Below are 27006 nucleotides of genomic sequence, written 5' to 3' on the forward strand. Positions count from 1 at the left end.
GAGGAGGGTGTAAATATTAATAGGCATGGACTGCGGTGTTGGAATTTAGGCTGGTGGCTACATTTGGGGCGGAGAAAGAAAGGGAGCAGTGATGGAGGCTGAGAAGGGTGGGGTCTGGGAGGCCGACAGTGTTCCAGTTCTTGCCCCGGATAGTTCACGAGTGTGTTTTCCTTGTCCGGCTCGCCCCTCTATGCCTCCAGATGTGCATTCGCTTTTTTTCCGTAAGGGTTTTATGCCTCAACCAAACATAAAGACATAAGAAATACGTTATACGCGTTGAACAAAAAGACAAAGCATTGGGTTAAGTTTTGAGGGGGTCAGGGGCACCCTTAAGGTTCCGTTAGGAGGTGAAAGAGCCCAGCTGGGCACCCAGGAGGGCCCAAATCTGGAAACTTGGTTCTGGTCTTGGGGGGGCTTTCGCTCGAGCTGCCCTTCCCCAAGTGACCTGCAGGGGGAGGCAGAGAGCAAGGGACGCACCCGAGGGGTGGTGGCCAGAGGCGCCCGCGGGAAGGGGGCGCTGCGGTCACAGGCTGCGGGCGCGGGGTGCCGACCCGCTGAGCCCCTGCAGGACTGGGCTCCCCCAGGATGCCAGCTCTTAGCCTATTTTACCAGGGGGACCCTGAGGGCCTGGGAGCAGGAAGGAGTCTCCCAAGGGGCAGGTTAGCTTCGCAGGATTCCCCACCCTACCCCTGGGTCCCCTACTCTAGCCCCAGCAGGGGAACCTGAGCTGCATTTCCCAGCTCTGAGGGGGCCAGGGGGCACTTGAAGGTCAAGAGTAGGATCCAGGATGCCCAGCTGACCCCTTAGGAGCAAGCCCTTCTGATTTCACTGATGCCCAGCCCAGCTCTGCTAGGAGGCAGGGGGAGGACAGAGATGAGCATCACAGCATGGTCCAGGGGGGGAGCCAAGCCTCCCTGAATGAAGCATCCAGGCTTCTCCCTGTGGGTGGGCACCCAGCACCTCCTGCATAAAGGGGGTGGGTGGGGGGAGCGATGCCAGATGGCACCCTTCAGGCCAGGTGTCCTGCAGCTCATCTCTTGACTTTTTAAATTTCCTGACTCACAGGGCAGGAGCAGCAGGGGGAGGCTTCTGAAGCTGGATACCCGTGGGGCTCCATTCTCCCCCCCCCCCATAGGGCCTCATGGGCAGAAGGCAGAGGATCCAGGGTCACATAACCGCCCCCTTCCTGTGTGCCTGGCTTTCTTCTTGTTTGCTCACAGTTAGCTTGAGCAAACACAACCTAGGGGAGGCAGGTGGGAAGTGCAAACCCTATAGCTGCCTCCCACACCGTGTGACCCTGGGGCTCTGTGGTTGCCTCTCTGAGCCTCGCTTGTAAACTGGGGAGGCCGAGCCCCATTTTGCCAGAAAGCAGCCTCTTGTGTGAAATGAAAATGCCCTACACGGGCCTGGCACACAGAGGGGGCTCGCTCTCCCCAGCAGACCCCGTTCGGCCAGCTGGAGCCTGCAGTGGGGAGAGCCAGAATTTAGGGCTATATATATATATATATATATATATTTTTTTTTTTTTTTTAATTGGGAGAGGGGTAAATCTCCTATGCAGATTTCCAGATAATTCACCTCCATCAGCTCAGTGAGAAGAACACCACCAACAGTGATAGGTCACCACCTTGAGGGCGTATACCCTTTGTGACATATGCTGTGACAATATGGCCCTTCTGCTCTGTGTGGTTTTCCTCTCCAAATGCACAACCCTGTTCTGATCATGAGAAAAACAGCAGACAGATCCTGATTGAGGGACATTCTATAAATACATGACGAATGCTTCTCAAAACTGTCAGGGTGATCAAAACAGGGAAAGTCTGCAAAACCATCCCAGCCCAGAGGAGACCAAGGACACGTGAGGATTCAATGTAACGTGGTGTCCTGGGTGGGATCCTGGAACAGCAAGAGGACATTAGCAACAACTGAGGAAATCCTGATAAAGCATGGACTGTATATAGTTCATAAGAGCGCGTGAGTGTTGGTTGGTTACCTGTGGCCAGTCCCCATGGTAGGTGTTCATAATCGGAGAAGGGGACGTGAATCTGTACAACATTCTGAACCATACTCAGAGCCTCCGAGTTACAAGTCTCTTAAAATTCAAAGGTTGTTAAGAAGATTTTCGAGGGTGGCCATGAGACAACTTATTTTCACTAAGGAACACATTAAAAACCTCACCCAGACATTACCTGCGACCCTCAACTGTTTCAGAAAAGGAAGGATGTTCACTACAGTGGGAAGGCCTCTTGTCTCCAAAGAAAGAATGAGAGTGGACAGGGAGTGAGCCCAGGTTAGCAAAGAATTGAGACTCCTCATTTTTCTCATCTTGCCAAGGACCCTTGAGAAGTTGAGGGCTGTCATCCGCCCTGGAGCACGAGGGCAGAGTGAGAGATGGTTAATAATGACCATGACGGAGAACAGCAGCCACCCAACAAAAGCAGGGGTGAGGTTCCGTAGTGCAGGGTGCTACGGGGGCCGTGATGGGTGGCAGGGACAGCTGGGTGACTGATTGTCCCAGTTTGCCTGGGACTGAGGGGATTTCCTGGGCTTAAGAGCTTTGTTTTATAACTGAGACAGTTATAAAAAATAAAATAAAATTGAAAAACCTGGGATGGTCTTGGGAGAGCTGGGTTGGATAGTCCCACCTAACCAAGCAGGTGGTCGGGGTGGGGGTAGGGGAGAGCCTGCCCATCAGGCTTGTCCTATCCTTCAGTAGCTGTCCCCAACCTCCTAGAAGGGGAAAGGCAGGGCCTGGGTGTCCAGATTTTGTGATTACAATTATTTATTTATTTTTTTCAGAAGAAGCTAGAAAGTTTTTTTTTTTTTGTTTTTTGTTTTTTTTTTTTTTTTTCAAACACAAAAACTTCCAAGTTTCAAATATGGGCAGCTGATTCAAACAACTGTGGAATACTATCCAGGCCAAACCAAATGGTGCATTCCATGTTGGCTCCCAGGCTGCCAGTTTGAGACCTCTGGGAGTAGCTCTGATTTGCGTCCTTGAGCTGGTCCTGTGGCACTTCTGAGCCTCAGTTTCCCTGACTGTGAGATGGGAACCATTTTGCCTCCCATAGGGCCGTACGATCTGTCTGCAAGGCAAGTGCTCAGGCTGACACATAGGAAGCTCTCAATCAACAGGAGTTAACAAGAAAACATGCCAAGTGGCAAAACAGGACTGTCCATCACCAGATGAATGGATAAATACAGTGTGGCCCATCCATAAAGTGGACTATTTTTCAGCCTTTCAGAGGAACGAAGCACTTACACCGGCTATAACACGGGTGAATCTTGAAATCGTGATGCTAAGTGGGAGAAGCTGGTCCTTAAAGATCATGCATCGTACAATTCCATTTATAGGAGATGTTCAGAACAGGCAAATCCATAAAGGCAGAAATAAGCCAGGGGTTGCTGGTGGGGTAGGAGGAGTTGGCAATTGCCCGGAGTGAGGGCAATTGCTAATGGGTATGGATTTCAGGGAAGGGCAATGAAAATGTTGGAGAATTGATGGTGGGGATGGTTGCACAATTCTGTAAAAAGCCACTGAATTGTACGCTGTAGATGGGCGAGTTGTCTGGTATGTGAGTTATATTCCAATGAAGCTGTTGAAGAAAAGCCAACAGGCCATGAGCACAGTTCCCCTCCCAGCCCTGCTCCAGCTCCCTGGGCCTTGGTTCCCCACTTGGAGAACTCAGGTGTTGAATCGGGTACATCCTGAGTGTGCATCCAGCCCTGACAGCTTATTTTATCATAACAGATGGTCACATAGTCAGCAGGGCCGCCTGCCCACCAAGACCCGGGATAATGTGGGCCGTGGGTGGCCCGTGAGCTTGGAAGCGTGTCATTCCACCCTTGTCTGACAGGCCGCGGAGACTAGAAGGAGCCAAAGGGATCCCAATGGAGACACGCAGATGTTTGCTGTTGACAGTAGACATGTCAACAGATGTGGCTCAAGGATTTGCCAGCCTTTGTTGCCTGTTTACCAAAATTCCCTCAGTGAGGTTCACCTTCAGCTCACAAAGGGGGTGGGCAGGGCGGGTTGGCAGGGGTGAGGACAGTGCTGCTTGGCTTGGACTCAGGGATGCCTGGCGCTGATGTACACTTATCTGCTGTGTGGCCTGGGGCAAGTCACTTGACCTCCCCTGAGCTTCAGATTTTGCAAATCTGAAAGGGATGGTAATGGGTAGAGAGCCCTCGGCGTGGTGGCAGCACCACATAGGGACCCCAACGGTGGCAGCGCTTCTGACTCCTGAACCCCTCTAGAGCTCAGTTTTTCTGTCTGTAATCTGACAGGGTTTATCTAGAACAGTGGTTCTAGACTGATTTTACACCCCCCAACCCCAGAAGACATTTTGGTTGTCACAACTGGTGAGGGGTAGGAGGGGAAGTGCCGCTGACATCGAGTGGGCGGAGACCAGAGATGCTGCTAAACATCCCACGGTGCACAGCCCCCCAGCAAAGAAGGATGGGCCCCAGATGTCAATAGGGCCACTGCTGGGAAACCCTACACTGAGATCACCTCTAGATTTCCCTGCAGCTCTAGATGATATTTGGGCTTGCTCTGCATTGCCTCGTGCTGGGAAAGGCGTTCTGGGCACGCAGTGTGCAGCCCCCCACCTGGGCCCAGAACCCCTCCTTATCTGGCCTCAAAGAGCCCGCTCAGCCCAGGGCCGGCTTTTTGCCTGCTGTGGGACGGCTTTCCCTGCTTCACCTGGCCCACCCCACTGCCGCATCAGTCCCCTGTGGGGAGGGGACAGGATCCTTCCTTCCGTGATGCAAGGAAGGTGCTCATCGGCTGCCAGGGAGGCTCCATGGGCCACGGGCGCCCCAACCCCACTTGCAGAAGCTGGAGCGTTGTCCTGTCCAGCGCTCAGGTGAGTCGTACTTTCATTGGCAACTCCGAGACCACCAGGCAGTGGGCACAAGCCCTGGTGACAGCCCTGATCTGGTGACAGCCCTGATCACCAGCTCGGTGTTCTCAGGGGGCCCCCCCCAGGCAGTTTCCAGACAGTTACTGCCTAATGATCTTCACTTCCCCAAAGCATGGAGCTCTCCCTCACTTTCCTTCCCTGCCTCCCAGGGTGACCACGGGGGCAGTAGTAGTGACAGCAATGCTCACTGATGAGGAACACCCGTACGGCCCTTGCCATGTGCCCCACATGGCGCTAAGTGTCACGTAGGTACGCGCCCACTTGCCTGATTTCACGAGCACTTAGAGGGGGTGACTGTGACTCCACTTTACAGATGAGAAAACCAAGAGACAGTTTCTTGTCCAGATTCTACCGTTGCTAGGTCCTCCCCCCAGATGGGGGTGGCTTTTTAGCTTGCCCCCCACATGCCCAGGTGAGCTTGTGCATACAGGCCAGTGCCCCAGAGGGTCCCATTTTCTGACCATCTCAGAGGATCAGAACCTGGTGGAGCGAAGGCTGGCGGCGTGACAGGCCTGGATTTCTGGGCTCTTGTGCCCTCTTGGCCTAGACCTTTCCCAAGAGGCCTGGGAAGAGGAGGGGACACTCCTCCAGCCCCAGCACATCCGAGCCGCCAGGCAGGGCCCTAGTGTGTTACCTGCCCCTGTGCCTCAACCTCTTCTGGGACCAGCACCCGAATTGTGTGACTCCACTGATACGAAACGTCCACACTAGGTAAACGCGTAGAGATGGGATGTCGGGGTAGTGGCTGCCCAGGCCGGGGTGAGTGGGGATAAAGGATAGAAAGGTGACAGCTAAAGGGTTCCTTTTGGGGGTGAAGATAATCTAAAATTGACGGTGGTGATGGTTGTGCAATTCTGTGAACAGGCTAAGCACCATTGAGTTGTAAGGCACCAGAATTGTACCCGGATAGAGCTGTTAAAAAAAAAAAAAAAAGGTTCTGAGACTCTTGGGCTGAGTCAGGCCCACTTTCAGGGTATTTTTTTAAATGTTACAACTTGGCCTCCAGGGGGCTGTGTTTGGCTGGTGAAAAATCAGGGCAGTTTTATTCCTGTTCTGCCCTGTGTAGGTACGTAAGTTCCGTATCTGCCTTGTTCACCTCTGGCACCAGCAGCATTACACTTGTGCCCTGCCTGCTTGTCTAGTTGTCGGGGTGCCCTGGCTGGGTCCCCACCGGCCTCCAAGACTGTCCATCTGTCCAGCTCTTGGCATCAGTCCCAGCCTTATTTCACTCTTTAAAAGGGGCTCCCTGGGTGGGGGTGAGGTCAGGTGGGGCCAGGGCAGGAGACTGTGCATGAGGATAGAGGGACCAGGTGTCCCCCTGCTGGGACAGCCAGAGTCCCTGAAAACAGCCTGGGGCAGGAGGGACAGAAGGAGGAGGTGGAGGAGGAGGGGTGGTGACCTGAGCCCAGAGGCCTGGGCTCCCACCCTGGAGGAGATACAGGGAGAGTGGGAGAAACACCCCGCTTCTTGCACGGGGCCTGGGGAAGGGGGCAGGCTTGACTGGACTGACAGAGCGCAGATTGGGGAACGCGGGGAATGTCCTGAGAGCCCTGCTAGACCAGATGGCCTCTCAGGGGCAGTGAGAGGGGCACCAGCATGAGATGGGGCACGGGGCGGAGCACCAGGGTGGCAGTGGTGCTCAGCACCTCCTCTGTCCTATCCCCTGAATGGGAAGGTCACCAACTTCTCAGCCTTGACTCCCCGCACCCCCCTGGGGTGTCACTGGCCAACAGCCTTCAGGTCCCATTCCTGCCCCATTGTGTGCAGATCAGGTCACTGGGTCACTCCCTTTGGGGCTGATCTGATAGAGGAGCCCCAGGAGTAGGAGGGAGGCAGGGAGGGGTGGCTGAGTCCCATGTCCTTGGCCTGGAGGTCAGGGCGTGAGTCACCTACCTGCCTCTGCCCTACTGCGCAGAAGCCAAGAGTCTCAAGACCAGCCAGACGAGGAACGAGGCAGCTGGGTGCAGAGGGGACGTGCGGGCTCCGGACACGCGGGGCGTGCACCCCCCTGTGGCAGCCCCCAGCTGTGGGCTCTGTGCCCGTGGTCACCGGTACCCAGCCTCAGATCCCACAGCCTCAGATCCCTCAGATCCCAGAGGGGAGGTGCGGCCCCCGGAAAGGCAGCCCAAATCTTGCAAGTTTGTTGTAAAAACACTCTAAAGGCGGCGATGTGGGCAGCCCGGGTGGCTCAGCGGTTTAGCGCCGCCTTCAGCCCAGGGTGTGATCCTGGAGACCCGGGATCGAGTCCCATGTCGGGCTCCCTGCATGGAGCCTGCTTCTCCCTCTGCCTGTGTCTCTGCCTCTCTCTCTCTGTGTCTCTCGTGGATAAAAAAATAAAATCTTAAAAAAAAAATAAAATAAAGGCAGCGATGTGTTCTAAGCCCGGAGCACGAGGCCAGGCGGTTCAGGTCAGTCTGCAGCTCCAGGCCCCCCAGGATTTTGGGCGGCTGGGCGACCCAGGGCAACGCCCTCAACCTCTCGGAGCCGTGTCTACATCTGTGCGGTGGCCGTAACCATCCTGCCCATTTCGCGGGCTGCGGGCCACGGATTAAGTGGCGCCCAGGGCTGCGTAGGCGCCTCCTGCACCCAGCTGTTCTTGGAATCGTGACTCAGTCCTGCCCCCCCAGCCCCCGGGACGGGACGTGGGTCCAGACCGCCCACCACAAACCAGTCCTGTCCTGTCTGCAGGTGGCTTGCCTGCTTCCTGCCTCCCCAGCAGGGTATAGGGTATAGCTGAGCTGAGGGGGGGCGGGGGGGCGATTGCCTGGTTTAGGAATGCACCCGCCCCTGACTCAGCAGCTAGGATGCAACTTCCTGTCCTGCTGGGGCTGGAGGCAAATCAAAGAGGAAGCCTTCTATTTTCTCTTTTTTTTTCTTCTTCAAGATTTTTATTTATTCATGAGAAACACAGAGTGAGAGGCAGAGACACAGGCAGAGGGAGGAGCAGGCTCCCTGCGGGGAGCCCGATGTGGGACTCGATCCCAGGACCCCGGGATCATGCCCTGAGCTGAAGGCAGATGCTCTGCCACTGAGCCACCCAGATGTCCCAAAGAGGAAGCCTTCTAGAGCCGCATCTGCATTGCATGTGTCCCTCTGTCCTTACGAAATATTTCCTAAGAATAACTTCAGTCATGTAGGTCACTGTGGCTCTGTCACCCACGATGTGTGTGACCTGTGAAGTCACCTCCAACCAGCTTCGGTTTCCCAGACCGCAACACAGCATGGGGACTGAGAGCCCATCTGTCCATTTGTCCATTCACCGGTTTGCGCACGCATGTGGTCGTTCCAGTGTTTGTTGAGCGCCTGCCGGCTGTAGCTGCCGGGTGCTGGGCTCGGCTGGAGGATCCAGCTGTGAGCACCTGGAGGAGGGCCACGTGCTGGGGGGTCCATGAGGAGCTGCCTGCAGGCTGAAACCTGAAGCATGGGAAGGAGCCGGCTGGACTGGGTGCTGGCGAAAGAACATTCCGGGCTGCAGAGCAGCATGTGCAAAGACCCTGAGGCAGGATGGGGTCTGTGTTGTCAGAGCTCGCCGGAGGGTGAGGGAGCTCGGTGGGCAGGAGGAGGGAGTGGGGAGACCAGCTGTGGCCCCTGAGACCCTTGGGGAGCTGTGCTCCATCCTCGGGCTCCTGAGGAAGCCATCGAGGACCCCAGGCTCAGGAGGGCCTTGACTGGATCCCTCAGATATTTGCTTGGGGGCCTCTGGTGTCCCATCCACTGCGCTAGGCACCGGATATAGATGATAACTAAGGTAGTTAGCGCTGAACGCATACTCTGTGCCAAGGACCACAGCGAGGCCTAGGTAGGCCTATCATCACCCCCCTTCTAAAGGTGGGGAAACTGAGGCACAGTGCCATCAAGAGGCTTGCCTCACCTTCCTCAGTAGTGAGGGGAGGGGTTGGAAAGAGGATCTGAGTGTTGTCATGGGACTGGGGGTGACTCCTGGGTGTCTGGCTGGATGACTGGATGGTGGCAATGCCCGGAGGACTCCGGGCACACCGGGAGGAGCATCTCTCCTGGTAGAGGAGCTGGTGAGTGGCGCAGTGCTCCTCCTGAGTTTGCTTACTGGGGTGGAGCTGGGTCTGTTTGCTACACTCGGGTGTCTGGCCCTCCTTCCTAGAGGCAGCAGGGAGTGGTTGCCAAAAATACAGGCCCGGAGCTGCGTGACTTGGGGCCAGTCACAGAACCTCTCTGTGCTTCCATTCACTGATTAGTAAAATAGGGGAAGGGGGGTGATAGCGCCTCCCTCGAGGGTCTGGAGGGATGACACGCGATGATGTCTGGTGCCAGCTCCTGGAACATGCTCAAAATGTGTTAATAAGGAAGAAAAAGGCTCAGGGCTGAACAGGTGGGCAGCAAAGGGTCCCGTTCCAGGAAATGCCTTCCATTGACTTGCTGACAAATGCCGACTAGCCCAGCCCAGGGCCTACTTCCCAAGAGCTCAGGGATCCTCACTGCCCAGGCTCCCTTTAGGGTAAATATCGGGGTGTGGGGACCTGACTTAGCTGCATACCAGGCTCTGTCAGGGGCCTAGACTCAGCTTCCTTAATCTGAAGCAGGGACCAGAAGTGCCTCTACCACGGCCCACTCAGGAGGGTCAGGCGACTGTCACACAGTGCCTCGTGTTTGCATGGTGACCATCTTCATGTGGCACCGGAAACCCCAGTCAGAAATGGTAAGAAGGCCCCTGGCCCTCAAAGGGAAAGAGGGCAGAGAACCCAACCAAGATGTCCCCACCTCCCGGGGACCCCTCTGGCGACCTGGCAAAACCCACGGGCCCCATATAAAGATTTTACTTTATTTCCAAATATCTTAGGCTCTAGTTTGACAGTGTATCTCCCAGAGGTACTGACCACGAGAAAAATGAAAACCAAACCAAACCAAACCCCATGTACCTCACAGGTAAGCAGGGGGCAGCGATGATGACCTTCCCGAAACACCCACATCGGGCTGGCCTCTGACAGAATGATTCTACGAGCGCAGGAAAAATACATGTATCTTGGTAAACTCAGAATTTTCACAGGCGGCACTTCCTGCAGGCCAGCCTTACCCGGTAGAAATATAATTAATGCAGGCCACATGCGTCGTTTTCATTTTCTTGTATCTGCGTTTATGAAAGTGAAAAGGAAGCAGAGGAAATTAATTTTTAGGGGTCCCTGGGTGGCTCAATTGGTTAAGCATCTGCCTTCGGCTCAGGTTGTGATCACCGGGGGCCTGGGATCGAGTCCCACATCAGGCTCCCTGTTTGGTGAGGAGTCTCTTCTCCCTCTCCCTCTGCCCTTCCCTCATTCATGCTTGTTCTCTCTCTCTCTCTCAAATAAATAAGTAAAATCTTTAAAAAAATAGATTTTATTTATTCATGAGAGACACAGAGAGAGGCAGAGACACAGGCAGAGGGAGAAGCAGGCCTCCTGCAGGGAGCCCGATGTGGGACTCAATCCTAGGACCCTGGGATCACGCCCTGAGCTAAAGGCAGACACTCACCCACTGAATCACCCAGGCGTCCCTAAAAATTTTTAACAACATATTTGATTTAGTCCAATATATCCAAAATAATAATGTGTCAACACGTAATCAATTTTTTTTTAAATTTTTATTTATTTATGATAGTCACAGAGAGAGAAAGAGAGAGAGGCAGAGACATAGGCAGAGGGAGAAGCAGGCTCCATGCACCGGAAGCCCGATGTGGGATTCGATCCCGGGTCTCCAGGATCGCGCCCTGGGCCAAAGGCAGGCGCCAAACCGCTGCGCCACCCAGGGATCCCAACACGTAATCAATTTTTAAAAAATATTCCTGAGGTATTTGCTGTCCTCTTTTTGTTTGTGTCTCTATAGCAAGTCTTCAAAATCGGGTGTGTGTTTTACAGTGCATCTCGGTTCTGACCAGTGTTGTTTCAGCTGCTCAGTGGCCACATGTGGCCAGAGGCCACCACGTTGACAGCTCTAGATGCCGAAATTTCCTTGTAGGGAGAGTTAGTTTTTTTTTTTTTTTTCCTTAATTTTACACTTAGGACCTGCAGTGTGTATCTGGTTCTTGCTCTTCTTTTGTTCTGTTCCTTCTTGGTGTGATCTGATTTTGATGAGGACTCGATAAAGCTGATCTTTAAGGTGAATCTTCTGTCTCTGCCCATACTTCAAGTGTTCTTTTCTTTCTATTTTATCCTTTCCTCTTTTTAAAAAAAATACTGTCCTCCAATATTTTATGGTGAAAATGTACAAACATATAGAAAAGTTGAAAGAATTGTCCAGTGAACAGCCATGTACCTATCACCCACATTATATTTTGTTATATTTGTTTTATCACTTGCCCATCTATCCATCCTTGGGTCTCTCCATCCTTCCCTCTCTCCATCCAACTATCCATCATCCATCCATCCACCCTCCATCCTTCCATTTCTCTCTCCCTCCCTTCATCCTTCCATCTCTCCATCCAACCAACCATTCATCCATCCATCATCTACCCATCCTTCCATCTCTCCATCTGTCCATCCATCACCCATCTACCCACCCTCCATCCCTTCATCTCTCCATCCATCCATCACTCACCCACCCTCCATCCCTCCATCACCCACCACCCACCCTCCATCCCTCCATCTCTCCATCCATCTATCCACCCATCCCATCATCTTTCCATCTATCTTGCCTTCTTATCTTTTTGATGTGTTTCAAAGTAAATTGCTAACATCGGTACCCTCTCCTTGAACACTTGGGCATGTTTTTTTGTTTTTGTTTTTGTTTTTGTTTTTGTTTTTGTTTTTGGCATGCATTTCAGTAACTAGAGTTGAGTATTCAGGATCTTTTGCAATACCCTCCTCCAAAATAAAATACACAGCTTACAAAAGAAGCTAGCTAAATATATCTACAGTGACAGTCATGGGATATAAAAATCCTTGTGATTCCTGTTGGTGACAGAGTCATAGGCCCGTGGGTGTTGCTACAGTAGGATTTGAAGTTATATACTAAATTTCAGTTGTAGGCTGGTGAAGTAAGATGCTATTTTTTTTCCTATCCAAATCCACAGATCCTCTGAATTTGAGGACCTCTAGTCATGAAGCCCAAATAAATCCTGCCATTACCATGTAAAGCTACCAAGAAGAAATACTGAGCATTACTGTGTGCATTATCTTATTTAATCCATGAGGATAAAAGAAAGATGTCTCTCTACTCATGACACGTCTGACATCAAATATGTGGGGATTACCCCACCCAGTTCTCCACACACCAACTGCGTATCCCCTGATTTAATTCAATTCTGACCTTGACCACCTGGAGTGAACCCCACAGCATAAGGGCTCAGTCCCACAAGACTACCCTACCCTACTTCAGACACCAGTCACAAATATCAGATCCCCAGAGTGTCCCCACTTCTGTCTAAAGTGGCTGCAGGGATCCCTGGGTGGCGCAGGGGTTTGGCGCCTGCCTTTGGCCCAGGGCGCGATCCTGGAGATCCGGGATCGAATCCCACGTCAGGCTCCCGGTGCATGGAGCCTGCTTCTCCCTCTGCCTGTGTCTCTGCCTCTCTCTCTCTCTCACTGTGTGCCTATCATGAATAAATAAAAATAAAAAAAAAATAATAAAGTGGCTGCAACTGAGGATCCTCATACCCCACCCCACCCAGCTTTGATAATTTGCTGGCACAGCTCACAAAACTCAGAGACACCTCCATTTACCAGTTTATCATAAAGGATATGATAAAGGAAACATATGGACTGTGGACCACCAGATGAGGAGGGACAAAGGGTGAAGTCTGGGAGGGTCCCGAGCACAGGAGCTTCCGTCCCCGTGGAGCTGGGGTTGCGCCACCCTCCCTGCACATGATTGTGTTCAATTTGGAACCTGGCTGAAGCCTTATCGTTTAGGGATTCTTTTTAAAGATTTTACTTATTTATTCATGAGAGAGGCAGGGACATAGGCAGAAGGCGAAGACTCTATCCCAGGACCCTAGGGATAGATATCATGACCTGAGTCAAAGGCTCAACCATTGAGCCACCCAGGTGCTCTAGGGAATTTTCTGGAAGCTTCATCAGAAAGGCATGATGGATCATTAACTCAATCTCCAGCCCCTCTCCCCTCCCTGCAGATGGAGGATGGGGCTGAAAATTCCTTCTAATCATGGCTTAGTCTTTCAGAAGAGCAACCCCCATCCAGGAGCCCACCAAGAATTACCTCCTTAGAACAAAAGACACTCCTAATCACCTGGGAAATTCCAAGATGTTTAGGAGCCCTGCAGACTATGGTCTAGACTGCCAGGGAAGCCAGCCAGCTGGGGCACAGATCCCACCTCCGCAACCTCAGGGCGAGTCACTCAGCCTCTCTGTGTCCGCTTTCCTCTTCTAAAAATCAAGATAATAGGACCCAGCCCAGAGGGTTGTTGAGAGGACTGAGTTAATACACGTGAGCACCTGGAAGCCTGGCGCACAGGAAGTGCTGTGTAAGTGTTCGCCACGATTATGGTCTAGAAAGTGCGTTCGTGCCAGGAACCTGTCAGGTGGGGTTCCATCCCCGGGGCTGCAGGCCTGGCCCGAGAACATGGGTATCCCGCCACCTGCAGGGGAGCACCCCTTCCCCCCCATTCCTGCTTCTTGGTGGCACTTGTGTCCACAATGCGGACCTGATACCCCAGCATGGGTCAGGTGCCCATGTCCTAGCTGCCAGGAGCCTGGTGAATGCAGGGCGGCCGTCTCCAGGCGTCCCAGGGGGAAGCAGGGCTTCAGCCTCACTGAGCCCCCTAAGGGTGAGAATTTCTCCAAGTGTGGGAAGGGCACAGCCCAGGCTCCCATGGATGGTGCTTCTCTCGTCCTCCTCGTATGCAGGTGAGCAGAAGGAGGCTCTGGGAGGAAAAGGAGGACGGCCAGCCAGCGATGGAGGCCCTTTCCTACCTCCTGCCTCCCCTATGAACACCCAGAGCCTTTGTGCGGCCCAGAATCCGCTCTGGCCCCAGGGTGGAGATGCCGGAGGCGGCCCACAATGCAGGCCTTGAAGGAATAAAAAGCCTGGAGTCCCAGATCAGAAATGCCCTTTGTTGTCCAGCAGACAAAAGATTTCAGTCCACGGGGTCAGGAGTGGGACTCTGAGGGCCAGAGGGGTCCCGCGGGGGATGCTGATCCCCCATCCAAGGATGGAGGTGGGAGTTGCTGCTGCAGGTTGGGATTGTGGTCTGTGCTCCGGCCCAGCCTCATTCCCCACTTTGGGGCCTTCTGTCCGCGGGGAGAGGGGCCCCAGGCTGTGCTCCGGGGAAGGGCAGTGTGGCGGGGGGGGGGGGGGGGGAGTGGGGTGTCTGTGGTCTAACAGAAACCAGCGCATGTGGGACGGGGTGTTGTAACCCGAGGGATGACACAGGCTCTAGGATGGGGAAGGCTCCCCGGGGCCCCCTTGACGGCACCGGAATGTGTCCTGTGCACAGCTGGCCCTGGGAGGGTGGGCGGGAAAGGGAGGCACTGAAAGGGGAGCGACCCAGACGGGGGGGCTGGCTGGAGGGGCTGCGTGCACGCATGTGGGCACATGTGTGGGCACGTGTGCACTCCTGTCTGTGCACCTGATGGCACATGCATGCTCCCACGTGGCATCTGTGCATGCACACTTATATGCTGAATCTCTCTGCGTGTGTATGTGTGTGTGAGCATCTCTGTGTGTATGCACATGTCCGTGTGTGTCTGTCGGCATGTAAGTTTTTATCTGGGATTGCATGTATCCCCCTCTGTGCGTCCCTGTGTCTGGGTAGGTAGCCTCGCGCCTACCTGTGGTCTATGCTGGTAACCGTAGCACTTACCCGGACTTCCTGTGCGCCAGGCATCCCGGGGCCTACATGCATCAACTCAGTTAACCCTCTCCACAACTCTTTGGGGTGGGTACTCTTATCTCGATTTTCAGAGGAGTGGAGCGAGGCACAGAGAGGCCGAGCGACTCCCCTGAGGTTCCAGAGGTGGGGTCTGAACCCAGGCAGGCTTCCCTAAGTCGGCCCTCAGGGCTCCACCTGGACAAGCAGCCCTCCGGGGCTGTGTTCACCTGTGTCCCATCCCGGCGAGATGTGCACACGGGGGCAGGGGTGTCTGCACACCTGCGTGTGTGGTCAGACATGCGGGTGGGCGGGTTTGTGGTTCATGTGTGTGTGCATGTGTGTGCACATGTGCTCGCATCCCGAGTGGGGGCTCCAAGAGGAGCCTGCGGGCACCCGCACTGCCCACCCTTTCTCTCTAAGAGCAAATCTTAGGGAAAGGCAGCCCCAGGAATCCCCCTGACCCAGGGTCTTCCCACCCCCCACCCCCACCCCCCATCTTGGGCCCTCCCACCCCCACCAGGCCCCTAGCTGGCCTTTGTTCCCTCTGCTGTGGGAATCCTGGGGAATTCTAGGCATCTGCTTTTTGAGGGTGAGGGGCGGTGGAGGGCACAGCCTGGTCACTTGTGGGGGCGGATTCTGCCCTCCGAGGGACCAGGGCTGGCGATGTTTGCAGAACCCAAAGCAGGGTCTGGATGACACCTCCCTCGGGCCTGGAGCCTTGCTGGCAGGAGGCTCCATCTGGCTCTGTGGGGCCTCCTCCAGGACAGGCTGGCCACGGGACCCCACGTGCTGAGTCACAGGGCCAGAGGAACTTAGGGTCAGAAGGGGAGGTGGCACAAGATGCTCTGGGTCTCAGAGTCAGACACAGCATTTGTCCTGAGCTGGGACCTTCCGGAGCCTCAAGGCCTCCCTGGGCTGCTTCCTCTTCTGTAGAGGGTTTTCCAGCAGGACAGGAAGGCTGGTGGCCCTCTGTCCCTGCTGCTTCTTGTGCTTCCACCATCCCCCCCCCACCCTACTGTCCTCCCCGGCTTTCTCAGCACCCGTGGAGGGGGCAGCTGGTGACTCAGCCCTTGTCTTCTTGCTGCACCTGCAGTGGGTGGATAGTGATGAAGTTTTGGAATATAGGTGAGGTCCGGAGCCGATGACCAAGAAGGAATTCTTGAGACATCTTTGGTACAAAACGGTGGTTTTATGAAAGCAGGAGGACAGGATCCGTGGGCAGGAAGAGTGGCCGCCCTGGGCCTGTGAGGGGAGGCTGCTTATATACCTGGGAGTTGGGAGGGGTTTGAGGATAGCGGACTCTCTAAGGAATTTTGGAAGCAAGGTTTCCAGGACCTTGAGGGGGCTAGCTGTTGTTGGGAAAAGGTCACTTGTTACCGTCTAACAGGACCTGAGTCATGAGACCCTTCAGATGTGTATCGGTGGGCCGTGTGCTTGGGGGACGATCGCCAACACGAATCTTGGGGGTTTAGAGATAAAGGGAAATTTCTAGAGGAATTTTTTTTATGTTAAAGCAGACTTACAGGCTCCTGAGGGTCAGGCTAAGATTGCCTTTTGCCCTTAGCGAAGTATGAACATCGAGGCAGTTGAGTCCGTAGACGAATGTCCCTCTGCCTATTTCAAGGACTTGTCAGTGTGCTGCCCCGGGCTCGTGCCTTGTCCTCCGCTAGCCCTGTGTTCCCCCTCAACAGTAACCCCCACTGGAAAAAAAAAGATATAAGTCCCAGGACCTGTGAATGTGACCTTATTTGCAAACAGGGTCTCTGCAGAGGTCACCAAGTTTAGGATCTCGAAATGAGATCATTCTGGATTTCGTGGGCCCTGAACCCAGTGACATAGGTCTGTAAGAGGAAGGAGGGAGGGAGGATTTGCGAAGGAGAGGCACAGACACCCCTGAAGACTTCTGGCCTCTAGACAGGGCGAGGGGAAGTCTCTGTTGTTTTTGAGAACCTGCTGCGCCGCCCCCACTGCCTGCCCTGCGCTGTACTTAGCCCAGGGCAGCCTATTTATTCTCTGCTGTTCTGGTCCTGGTCCCTATTCCTCGTTCCTATTCCACGGGCAGGCGACTTTCACCCCATTAAGCCTTATCATCCACAAATGTAAAACAGGGACATGATAAAAAAAAAACTTATTTAGACATTGCTTGGCTGAGCCAGGTTGGTGGGGAGCAGCAGGGAGCACTGTCACTGTCGCCATGGTGACTGCTGTCCCTGGGAGGTACCTGTCGTACACCCCGCAAAGGCAAGGGGAAGTTTTAATTTGCTGGGGAGGGTGTACACGGTAAGGAAATGTATCTTGGAATGTGTGGCCGTCACACACCGTGGTCACCGTCGGCTTGGAAGACAGTGTCACTGGCTTCCGGTGGTGATGGGCACAAGTGCCACGTAGTTCATGGTGGCATCTGATTGGCCACTGGTGGAGGGGCCGCCCACCCCACTCACTGGCTTTCCTGAGCATCTGCATCGTGTCTGGCACTGTGGATGCAAGACCACCGAGCCGGAGGACTCTCCTCAGGGTGCTCAGTCTTGTTGGGGAGGTGGGTGGACAAGGAGAGTGACAGCATAAGGTGGGGAGGTGGGGGGAGAACAGGAAGGAGGGCCAGGGTCAGGAAAGGCTTCCTGGAATCAGGGGAGGCCTGAGGCCAGAGCAGAGGACAAGTAGGCCGGGAGTAGGTAGGGGAAGGCGTCCTAGGCAGCGAGACCAGCAGGTCCAAAGGCCCAGGGGCAGGAATATGTGGAACAACAGGGACTCATCGGTATTCTGAGCAGCCAGGGCACAGGAGGCGGGTCGTGGTGAGCAATGAGGTCCAAGAGGTCTCTCCCAAGAGCTTGACCTATGAGGGGCTGGGCTTGTCCCCAGGGCCTTGAGCATCATCAAAGGGATACTGGTTCAAGGCTGAGGCCGGGCTTCCTATGTCTCTTACCGAGTTCCTTCTGTTAGTACCCTCCCACCCCGGCCCCCCGCCTTATGGGCCAGATCTGACTCACATGCCAATGCTTTTCCATCCAGATGGATCAAGAATGGGAAGGGAAGTGAGGACTCCCAACACAGAGAGGTGTAGACACCCCAAAGACTGGGGCTCTGGTAACACCGGGCACATAAGGAAGATCAGTCAGTGTCTTCGGGTGCTGGGAAGGGCCCAGGAAGATGCTCTACACACACACAGACACACACAGACACACACACACACACACACAAACCCGGTGACTGATTCTAAAACTTGCACCTCAGCCCACCAGACCTGAGATACTCAGAGACTGTGCAAAGGCGAGACTTTGGGGGCACCTACCACACACTGGGCTCTGGGTGGAGGAGCATCTAACACACCTAGTCTTGTTTCATCCGCGCTGCAGCCTGCCATCTACACACCACCGCAGCCCCAGTTGGGACTCGAACCCAGTGGTAGGCCTCAACCACTGCGCCGCGCTGACGCTGGTGGATCCCTCCCCACCCAGCTGCAGCCGACTGAGGAGTCCCTTCCCAGCAAGCAGGTATGTGGTCCCAAGGAGGAAGGAGGGAGCTGCCCAGATCCTGTTTACCAGACTGCAGCGTGCCAGCTGCTGTGAGCAGAGGCGGCCAACAGCTGCCTCTCCCACCCCTTCCCCGTGCCCCCATCTGTAGCCCAAAGGGAATGACATTCCCCTCTTCCTGAGAACCTCCCCCTCAAAAAGCCACGTGCACCCAAATCCCCATCTCAGGCTCCGTTTCTAGGGGACCAAACCTAAAGATGAGATCATGTCTGATTTCCCCAGTCTAGAATCTTCCCATATGGTCCCCATCCTTCCAGAAAGATCTCTCACTTCCTTGGCTCGGCCTTCGAAGCCATTTCTCATCTGCCGCCCTGCTGACCTCCTCCCCCACCCCTACCCCCTTGCTTCCAAGGCCCTGTGCTTGCCCACCACTCGGTGAGGACAGGCAAGACCAGCTTCTTTGGACACTTGCCGCGGAGATGTGGTGTCCAGAGGGCCCCCCTCCCTCCCCGAAGCATCGCAAGCATTTGTTGGGTGCTGACGTGGCGGGACATCCCATAAAGTGTTTTCTTGGAGCTTTAGAAAACCCAGTCTGTTCCCAGAATTCCGAGCTGGAGGAGAAAGGAGCGATGGCACAGACATTCTTTTCATAGGAACATGGGAAATCTGGGGCGGCTCCGAGTGTAGCAGGTTCTCTGGGGCCACACCAACCGCCGGGCTGGTTGGGGCCGGGATGAGTAATGGTTGTGAGGCAGAATAACCTGCTTGAGAAATGAACCAGTTCTTAATTTGGCTGTTGATTCATCACCAAAGAATGAGTGGTATTTCCCCCCTCCCTCCAATCTGCTTCAAAGAGCAACTCTGTTTTTGTGTTTGAAGGTCTGTGTTTGCCTTTGGCCGGGGGAGAATCAACAGGCCTCGGTACGGTACGTTAGTCCAAAGCCCAGTACCTTAGTCAGGACTCATCCAGCTGCAAAGAACCGAATCCTACTGAGATTAGTTGATGCCAAACAGAACCTATTGTTTGGCGTCGCTGAAGAGTTGGGAACGGAACAGCTTCAGGCACGGCTGAATCCAGGGGCTCAGGCAGGGTGGTCCGGCGCTGTCTCCATCTCTAGGCCCTGCTTCCCTGTGTGTTGCCTTCATTCTCAGGTGGGCTCTCTCCACCTGCTGGCAAAGATGGTGCCCCTCAGCCCCAGGCTTCTATCCCACCAGCCTGATAGAGATTTCCTCTTCAAAAATTCTAGCCACACTCTCGGGGTTGAGTCTCACTGGCTCAGCGTGGGTCCCATGCCCATTACTGAAGCCATCACTATGGCCAGCCTTGGTCATGTGCATAACTCGGCCCCCGGCGCCTGGGGTGAGGCTGGGAAGAAGGGAGTTTTGGCAAAGATGGTGAGAGATGCTGTCTACACCCAGAGGAGGCGTCTACATCGCCCTCCGGAGGCTGGCTGTCCGACAGAGGCCTGTGGCCGTGGTGGATGGGTGGGGGCTTCTGAGTGGCAAAACCCTGCCCCCCTGGCAAAGAGGCTCGGATTCCAATTTTGTCAGACTTAGAACAGTTAAGTAATGAGATCATTCTCGCAAGTCTTATGAAACAAATTCATACCATTAGCGGGGAGCAAGTCCTAAATTCTAGAACTTGCCTCAGTCACCTCCGTCTCTAGAACTTTTAGGGACGTGGCTAAGCACATAGGATCTGGAGTCGATCTCTTGGTAGGAACCCTGGCTCTGCCACAGACCAGCCGTGTGACCTTGGGACAGTCACCCAACCTCCCTGAGCCTCCATTCCCTCATCTGACTGACGGAAGCCGGACATTTCCTGCCCCACGGGACCCCTGCGAGGATTGCGCGAAGCTCTGAGGGCTTGGGTGACGTGCCCGTGTTCTCTGGGCGAGGGTTGGCACCAGCTTGGCTCACCCCACCTTCTAGGCTCATTCTGTCCCCAGCACCGTCATCGCACAGGGCCGTGCCGACCTTCATAGAGTCTTATCCACTGCTTTGCTTCCTCCCTCTAAGCCCCAAGCATGTTCCTCTTCTGGCAAATTCCTAGAACCCTCACCGCGGAACTGCATGGGATGAGGGTTCTGGGAAACTGATTTCCAGCATAATTGAGTGGATGCGGCACCCTTGTCCCCTGCACACCCCCACCCCCAGGTCCTCTGGTCAGAGCCAGGCAGCTGGGGACCTTGGCTCCTCCTCCCAGAAGCCGCTCATCTCCTTCCTCGCTGGTCTCCAGCAGAATTCCAACAGGGTGAGGGTGGAAACTTGGCTTCCTAAGGCCTGACCTCAAAATTTGCAGGGTCACTTCTGCTGTGTTCTGCGGGTCACAGCAGGTCACCCGGGCCAGCCCGGATTTGAGGGATGAGGAAACAAATTGCGTCTCTTGATGGTAAAAGTCACAAAATACTGTGACCATGTTTGTCAATCGTAAGACACCTACCGTCATTATTGGAAGTTTGTTATGATAAATATATTTATGGACAATGACAGTGAATTTAAAGGGACCCCCCCCCCCCCCACTGAGATGTGCAGTGCACAATCTGTGCAACTGTCAGGATGGCCCTGCTGATGCCGTGGGATTCTGTGTTCTCGCTGAACCTCACTGTGGTAGGCATCTGGAGCTTTTGAATGCCCAGTGTGCAGCACTCCTTTTGGGGATAGTCACTCCCCATCCATCCCCACCTCTATTTTGGAGGGGCCGACCCTCCCAAGGTCCAGGTGGGGGCATGCAATCAGGAACTCTATCATTCTAACCATAGGGATTGGGCAAAGGATGGATTTATGATCCATGCTTGGACCAATGAGATTCATAGGTCTTTTGCCAAAAGGGTTAGGAAAAAGGTTCTCTGTTTCCACCTTTTTTGGGTTGCTTGGCTGATTGGAGGCCTGGAACTGCTGGAGATCATCTTTGCAATGAGAATGAGAATGAAGCAGTCAGAGTGGAGAGCTGAGTCACGAGATAGAGAGGGAGGGAGAGAGAGAGAGAGAGAGAGATTCCTGATGACAACATTTAGACTCCTCGATCCAGCCATGCCTGAAGTCCTTACTGTGGACTTTCCATTTATGGAACCCAATAAATTCCCTTTGGTGTCAGTTTCTATCCCTTGCAACCAAAAGCCATCTTAATGATACGATGCTCTACGGCTATTTGGGTCACAACGAGGATTAAATGAGCTGACGATATATATGGAATGCACGGCTCATGGGGGCCCGTGAAAGGCAAGCTCCCAGGTATCTCTCTTCTCCTCCCCTCTAGTGGATATAGCTCCGACCTAAAACCTACTAAAAGCATTAAACCCGTTGAGAACAGGCATGGATGGGTTTGTCTGGTTGTGGAACAATGAACGCGCAAAAGCAAAACTTCACACTGCCGCCTGCACGCTCGACACCCCGTGTTCTTAATTTAAATTCTGAAAAGGCGACAGAGAAGCCACGGCTGTAAATAACCGCGTGAAATGATGCAAAAACAATCTCAAGAGACACCCTTTGTGTTTTCCCTGCGAGAGGACAGCCGTGGGGCAGTGCGGAGACATGGAAATCTGTAAAGACGGTCTTCTCCATCTGCTCAGGATTAAAAAGAAGTTCGCAAGTGTGAGGTCTAGAAGTGGCTCCTCTCGTGACTGCCTCCTCCCCTCCTCCCCCCCCCTCCCCTTGCTCCCCCTGCTCCTCCTCCCCCTCCTCCCTCCCTCCTCCTCCCCCTCCTCCTCCTGGGGTGCTCCGGCTGCCCTGAGTTTGTTTTTCCTGGGCCTAAGCTTAGATGTAGGGCAGGGCCGGGTGGAGGGGTTCCTGGGATCTGTCCCCACCCGGCGAGTCCGGGGAGGCCGCAGGCGGCTCCAGGGTCTGCGTGTTGGGAAAAGCATTCCAGCTGATTGTTTACTCTGTGTCTGCAGCTGCGGTGGCCATGCCGGGCCCCTCCAGATGCTTCCAGCTGGAGCCCCATGAACAGGCCCTGCGGCCTGGCCCACCGAGCGCACTCAGGCTGCGGCCTGGTTGCCAGAAGCGCCTCCCCCAGCCAAGCCCCCCACTGCTTGGCTTTCCGTGCCCCTCCCGGCCTGCCTGCCACCAACGGCTTTGAACCAGCAGGTCAAGGACCAGAGCCAGCCCACAGATGCGTTTTGTTTTGTTCTCTTTTATTTTGTGTTGTTTCTTTGGAGCTGGCCATCAAAGCTCCGGAGGTTTCGCAGGGAACTGTGGTTACCGGTTTGTCTTGACAAGGTGGGAAGGTCTTGCAGTCCTGAGCCTGCCGTCCTCGTCCTCCCCGCTCCACCCCAGTGGGGGCTGCAGCTTAGCAGCGTTTGGGCCCTCACCCGAGTTTCCGTGGCCCCCAAAGCAGGCTCTGACACCGGGACCTGGGTGCAAGTAGTTTATTAGGGAGAGGATCCCAGGAGGTGATGATGGGGGTGGGGAGGAGAGGGCAGTGACTGCGTCTCTGGGATACTGCTGGGTGCCTCTGGGACAAGGCGCAGAGCAGGCCTCAGCGTCCTGCTACCGGAGGGGCCGGGGAACTGGGCTGTTGCCCTGCAGCTCCTGTCTGTCACTGGTTGGGGCTGGATCCGGGGTATTAACCCCCTGGCACTGCCCATCTGCCCAAGAGAAAAACCTCAGGTGGAAAGTCACAGATGGAGAGTCACCCTACACAGATGGAGAGTCACCCTACACGCTGTCGACATGTCCCAGAAAGGGCTGCCGCGGCCGCACCCTCGAGATGGGCCCTGGCTCTCCAATTTGCCGCAGTCCCCACCACTCCCCATCGCCTGTCTGCCTGGCAGGAGGCCGTGCGGGATTCCTTCCTCCTGTTGTCACACTCGTGCGGCCGATTTCCTTCCAGAAGGGAAACCTCCCTCTCCGATCGCATCACCTTCAAAAGCTAGAAAGAGAAAGAGTAGCTCGGAGCGGCCTGTGGTTGTCACTATGCGGGGCGTCTTCTGTTTCTGTCGCTGGCCGAGCTGGCGTCTCTCACCGCAGTGGGAAGCGCCTGTGGCCCTCATGGGATGTTCAAGGGCCCCCGGGGCGCTGGCTTTCACCTGAGGAGACCCCATGGAGCTGTGCCAAGCTCTCAGCCTGCATCCTCTCTCATCCACCCTCACCACAGCCCCCCAGAAGCTCCCTAATGCTCCACCCACCAGGATCAAGGGCACTACCTGGGTCCCTTGCTGGGAAGAAAGCCAACTTGTGGTTAGCCCATCCCACACCACAAAGGCCCAGGGGAACCCCTCAAATGTGCTTGGATTCTCCAACACCCACTGGGTGGTCAACAGTTCAATTCCAACAGTCACCGGAGTGGTACGGAGCCCCCGGGTTAAGGCTCAGACCCCCAGCGGCCCCCACTTCAGTTGTCAACCTACCCACACTGAGGCCAGCTGGCTACAAACTCGGGGGGTTCCCACGACCCCCCACCCCACCTCAGGTCCCGTGATCTGCTAGAATGACTCCCAGAACTCAGGAAAGGACTATTCTCACTCTTCTAGTTTATTATAAAGGGTGTAGAGGAACTGCCAGATGAAGAGGGATGCGGGGTCTAGAAGGGCCCTGAGCGCAGGGTGAAGACACCTGGCGGCAGCACATGGCGGGGCGGAGGCCAGCTCTCTGAGGCCAGGTTCCAGATTCCAGAATGTTCTTAATGTTCAGCTACCATCGTGTTCCTACTTCGGCTAGCCTGAACCGCCTAGGGGTCACCTGGCAGCTGAGCCTGCCCATGTGCCACACTTTGGATCTCATTGTCCCCCTCCTTCAGTGCCCTTCCATCTCCTCTGCATCGACCCCTGGCTTCCCCCCGCCCACCCAAGCTGCTTCCTCCTGGAAGCCTTCCCTGACTGCCATCTGCCTCGAAGAGGAGGCTCTCGCAGCAGCCCGGTCTGAATCAGCAGTGGCCCTACCCTCCAGGAGTTGGCAGTCTGTGAATCACGGGTGCCTCTGCAGTGGGACAGGTCTAAACAGGCAGACAAACCGGGCTGTGAGGGCAGTACCCAGATCATTAGGAGAAAGGGGCCCCAGGGACCTGGTGTCTGGCTGCACTGCGGGGTGGGGGTGCCCGGGGTGATGCAGGAGCTCTGTCTGGTCTTTCTGCCCCTGTGAGCATCCTTTCCTCTCTCCAGGGGATCCAAAGATGGAAACAGAACCCAGAGGCAAGACCCTGATTGGCTGGCCCCCTCGTGGGAAGGGGGCATCTCCTAGTTATGCCCCACAGGGGACAGTTTTTGCAGGGACCACGTGTCCCTGTGCCTCTCCAGGGAGCAGGGATCTGGGGTGATGGGGAGGGGATGCACAATCGTCCAGAGCCACAAGGAGCTCCAGGGGTGCCTGATCACCTTTGGTCTAGCTAGGTGCAACCGTTCCCATGGAGGGATGACTCACCCCTAATGTGTCATTTCAGCCCCTCCTGGCCTCCCCACCCTTCCCAGAGGCTCCAACAGACCGAAAAGTGGGGAGCAGGGGTGAGCAAGTCGGTGGCCAGTTGTGAGCTGGGGCGGGGGAGTGGAGACACCCTCGGGAACATCCCAAGCCAGGGTTCTTCGGGGGCTTGGGATCCAGGCCTTTCCTGCTCTGGCATTGGGCGTCTCTTCTGCGCCTGTCAGTGTCCGCACAGGCCACAGGTGGCCCTACAAGAGGTCAGCCAGCTGTTCCCATGGAAACCACCTGGGAGGAGACTAAGCACCCCCCCACCCCGCCCCGCCTTCCTTCCTCCTTCTCTACCAGCCTTCCAGAAAACTGACCTGGCCTGGGCCTGAGCATCTGGCCACCCGCCCCCTCACCGTGGCCCCATTACAGATCGATGAGACAACGTCGGAGCCCAAGGTCACTGCGCTCCCAGAATCCACCGTGTCACAGACCCGGGAAACCACCTGATCTGACTTACTGGAGAGTCTCGATGGTAAATCTGGACCCAGCCAGCCTTGTTTGTGCAAGATTCACTCCTCCGGTTTCGGTGGCGTGGGCGGCGCTACGAGATCCTCAGGCTCTGCGGCTGTTCCTCCATCCTCCCCAGGGGCATGTGGCCAGGCTGGGCACCTGCATTCAGAAAAACCTTTTAGCCAGGCCCGGGGTGATCTCAGAGCCCCCCGTGGAGGAGGGAGGCCACGGCAGGGTGTGTGTGTGTGTGTGTGTGTGTGTGTGTGTGTTTGGGCCAGGGAAGGAGGGAGGCAGCCCTCACTCCTCTACCCTGCCTACGGCTCGGCTGGGCAGCCACTTGGGGGACATGCTCTAATTAGCAGCTGCCTTAATGGCTATTTCCAGGCAGGGGTGGGTGGTGAAGAGTTTTTAGAGGCATGTCCTCTGGAGGTGGGGTTGCTAGATTTAGCAAATAAAAACAGAGAACGTCCAGCTAAATTAGAATGTCAGATAAACAACAGATAATTTTTTAAAAATATTTTATTTATTTATTCATGAGCGAGAGAGAGAAAGAGAGAGAGGCAGAGACACAGGCAGAGGGAGAAGCAGGCTCCATGCAGGGAGCCCGATGTGGGACTCGATCCCGGGTCTCCAGGATCACGCCCTGGGCTGGAAGCAGGCGCTAAACTGCTAAGCCACCCAGGGATCCCGACAACAGATAATTTTTAATGTAAATATATCCCATGAAATATTTGGGACATACTTATGCTAAAAAAATTATTCATTGTTTATTCAACATTCAAATGTAACCGACTATTGTCTTTTTTTTTTTTTTTTTCTGGTCACCATATCTAGGAGGTAGGACAGCCCACTGATTTTGAGACTCCTACCCCTTTGGCTTTTCCTTCCTCCCCCTCCCCCTTAGATTTCATTATTTGCGTGTGTTTGGTGGGAGGAGGAGCGTGAAAGTATTTTTCAATCTGGACTGATATTTGTGATGAGGTCTTGCTCTGTCCCTGACACGCAGGCTGGCCACCAATTCACATCCTTCTAACTCCACCCAAGAGTGGGACCCCGGCCACCATGGCCAGCTGTTTCTCCTTCTGTGACATCATGGGCCACCTTGAGTGTTGTACACATTGTACGCAGTTCAACTCCATTTTCGAAAATGCGACACTTTGCAGTCGTGCAGTGCACATCCTGTACGACCCTATATAGCAACCCCGTTCCCATGTCTGGATTTTGACCACCAGGAGCTTTCTTTCTCTCCTTTGCTCCTCTAACTGGGCCGCCCAAGGACACCATCTCGTTGCCCCCGACTCCCTCCATCCAAGGAAAACTCGGGCAACCTGGGAAGGCACTGTGGCAGTGTTTAAAAACAGTTGAGTGCCCAGGCCGGGCACAGAAGGGCTTTTGATTCTCTGGGCCGACCTGACATCTGCTGGAGGGGCACTCCCTTCCCGCTGCCCAGCGTGCGTAAAGAGCTGGATTAAAGATTTCCTGCCCGCCTGCCCGCCCACCACATCCTTTCCCGCTCCTCGGCCTGGCCAACCCCCCAACCTAGGCATAATTTTAGAAACTTAATAAGATGCTGTGCCGCACATTCTTGGCCTGGCGCCTGTGGGGGCAGGTCCTAAAAGAACACAGACATTTCTTTCTTAGGCTGTGCCAATAGAGATCCTCTGTTTTCCCTGGGGACAGGTTTCTGAGGGGCCATTGTACACAGACGGGCTTCTCGCACACTCGCTTCATTGTGGGGTCCCCCCACCACCCCATCCCACCCGGGCTGGATTATTTTGCAGGGTCAGTGCCAGCTTCTTTTTGCCTTCCCCAAAAGCTGCGGGGATGGGGGATGGGGGCACGGATTCGAGGGCCCCCAGTGGCAGTGGCTGTGAGGATCCCTTTGCACGTCGGATCCCTTTGCACATCGCTGAGGTCATTTGGTATCTTGAGACGATAAATGATGGACGAGAGCCTCTGGGTCCAGGGGAAAGAAGGCTGGCGT

The 27006-nt window shown here is 54.9% G+C and overlaps 3 long non-coding RNA genes across 3 annotated transcripts; 2 read left to right on the forward strand and 1 right to left on the reverse strand.

Annotated features, from left to right (window-relative positions):
- The first annotated feature begins 1564 nt into the window (after positions 1 to 1564).
- On the forward strand, positions 1565 to 3239 carry LOC112679077 (uncharacterized). The gene is made up of 2 exons (XR_003148099.2): positions 1565 to 2443; positions 3072 to 3239. It is a non-coding gene; the product is annotated as an uncharacterized LOC112679077 (long non-coding RNA).
- Positions 3240 to 4068: 829 nt separating this feature from the next.
- Positions 4069 to 21764, forward strand: LOC125755282 (uncharacterized). Its single transcript, XR_007411270.1, has 3 exons — positions 4069 to 4868; positions 18054 to 18191; positions 19050 to 21764. It is a non-coding gene; the product is annotated as an uncharacterized LOC125755282 (long non-coding RNA).
- Positions 21765 to 22522: 758 nt separating this feature from the next.
- On the reverse strand, positions 22523 to 25440 carry LOC118355080 (uncharacterized). Its single transcript, XR_004816788.2, has 2 exons — positions 25030 to 25440; positions 22523 to 23040 (listed from the first exon to the last, which is right to left on the reverse strand). It is a non-coding gene; the product is annotated as an uncharacterized LOC118355080 (long non-coding RNA).
- Between the last annotated feature and the right edge of the window lie 1566 nt (positions 25441 to 27006).

The sequence above is a fragment of the Canis lupus genome, chromosome 6 (assembly GCF_003254725.2).
Source record: "Canis lupus dingo isolate Sandy chromosome 6, ASM325472v2, whole genome shotgun sequence".
Lineage (NCBI taxonomy): Eukaryota > Metazoa > Chordata > Mammalia > Carnivora > Canidae > Canis > Canis lupus.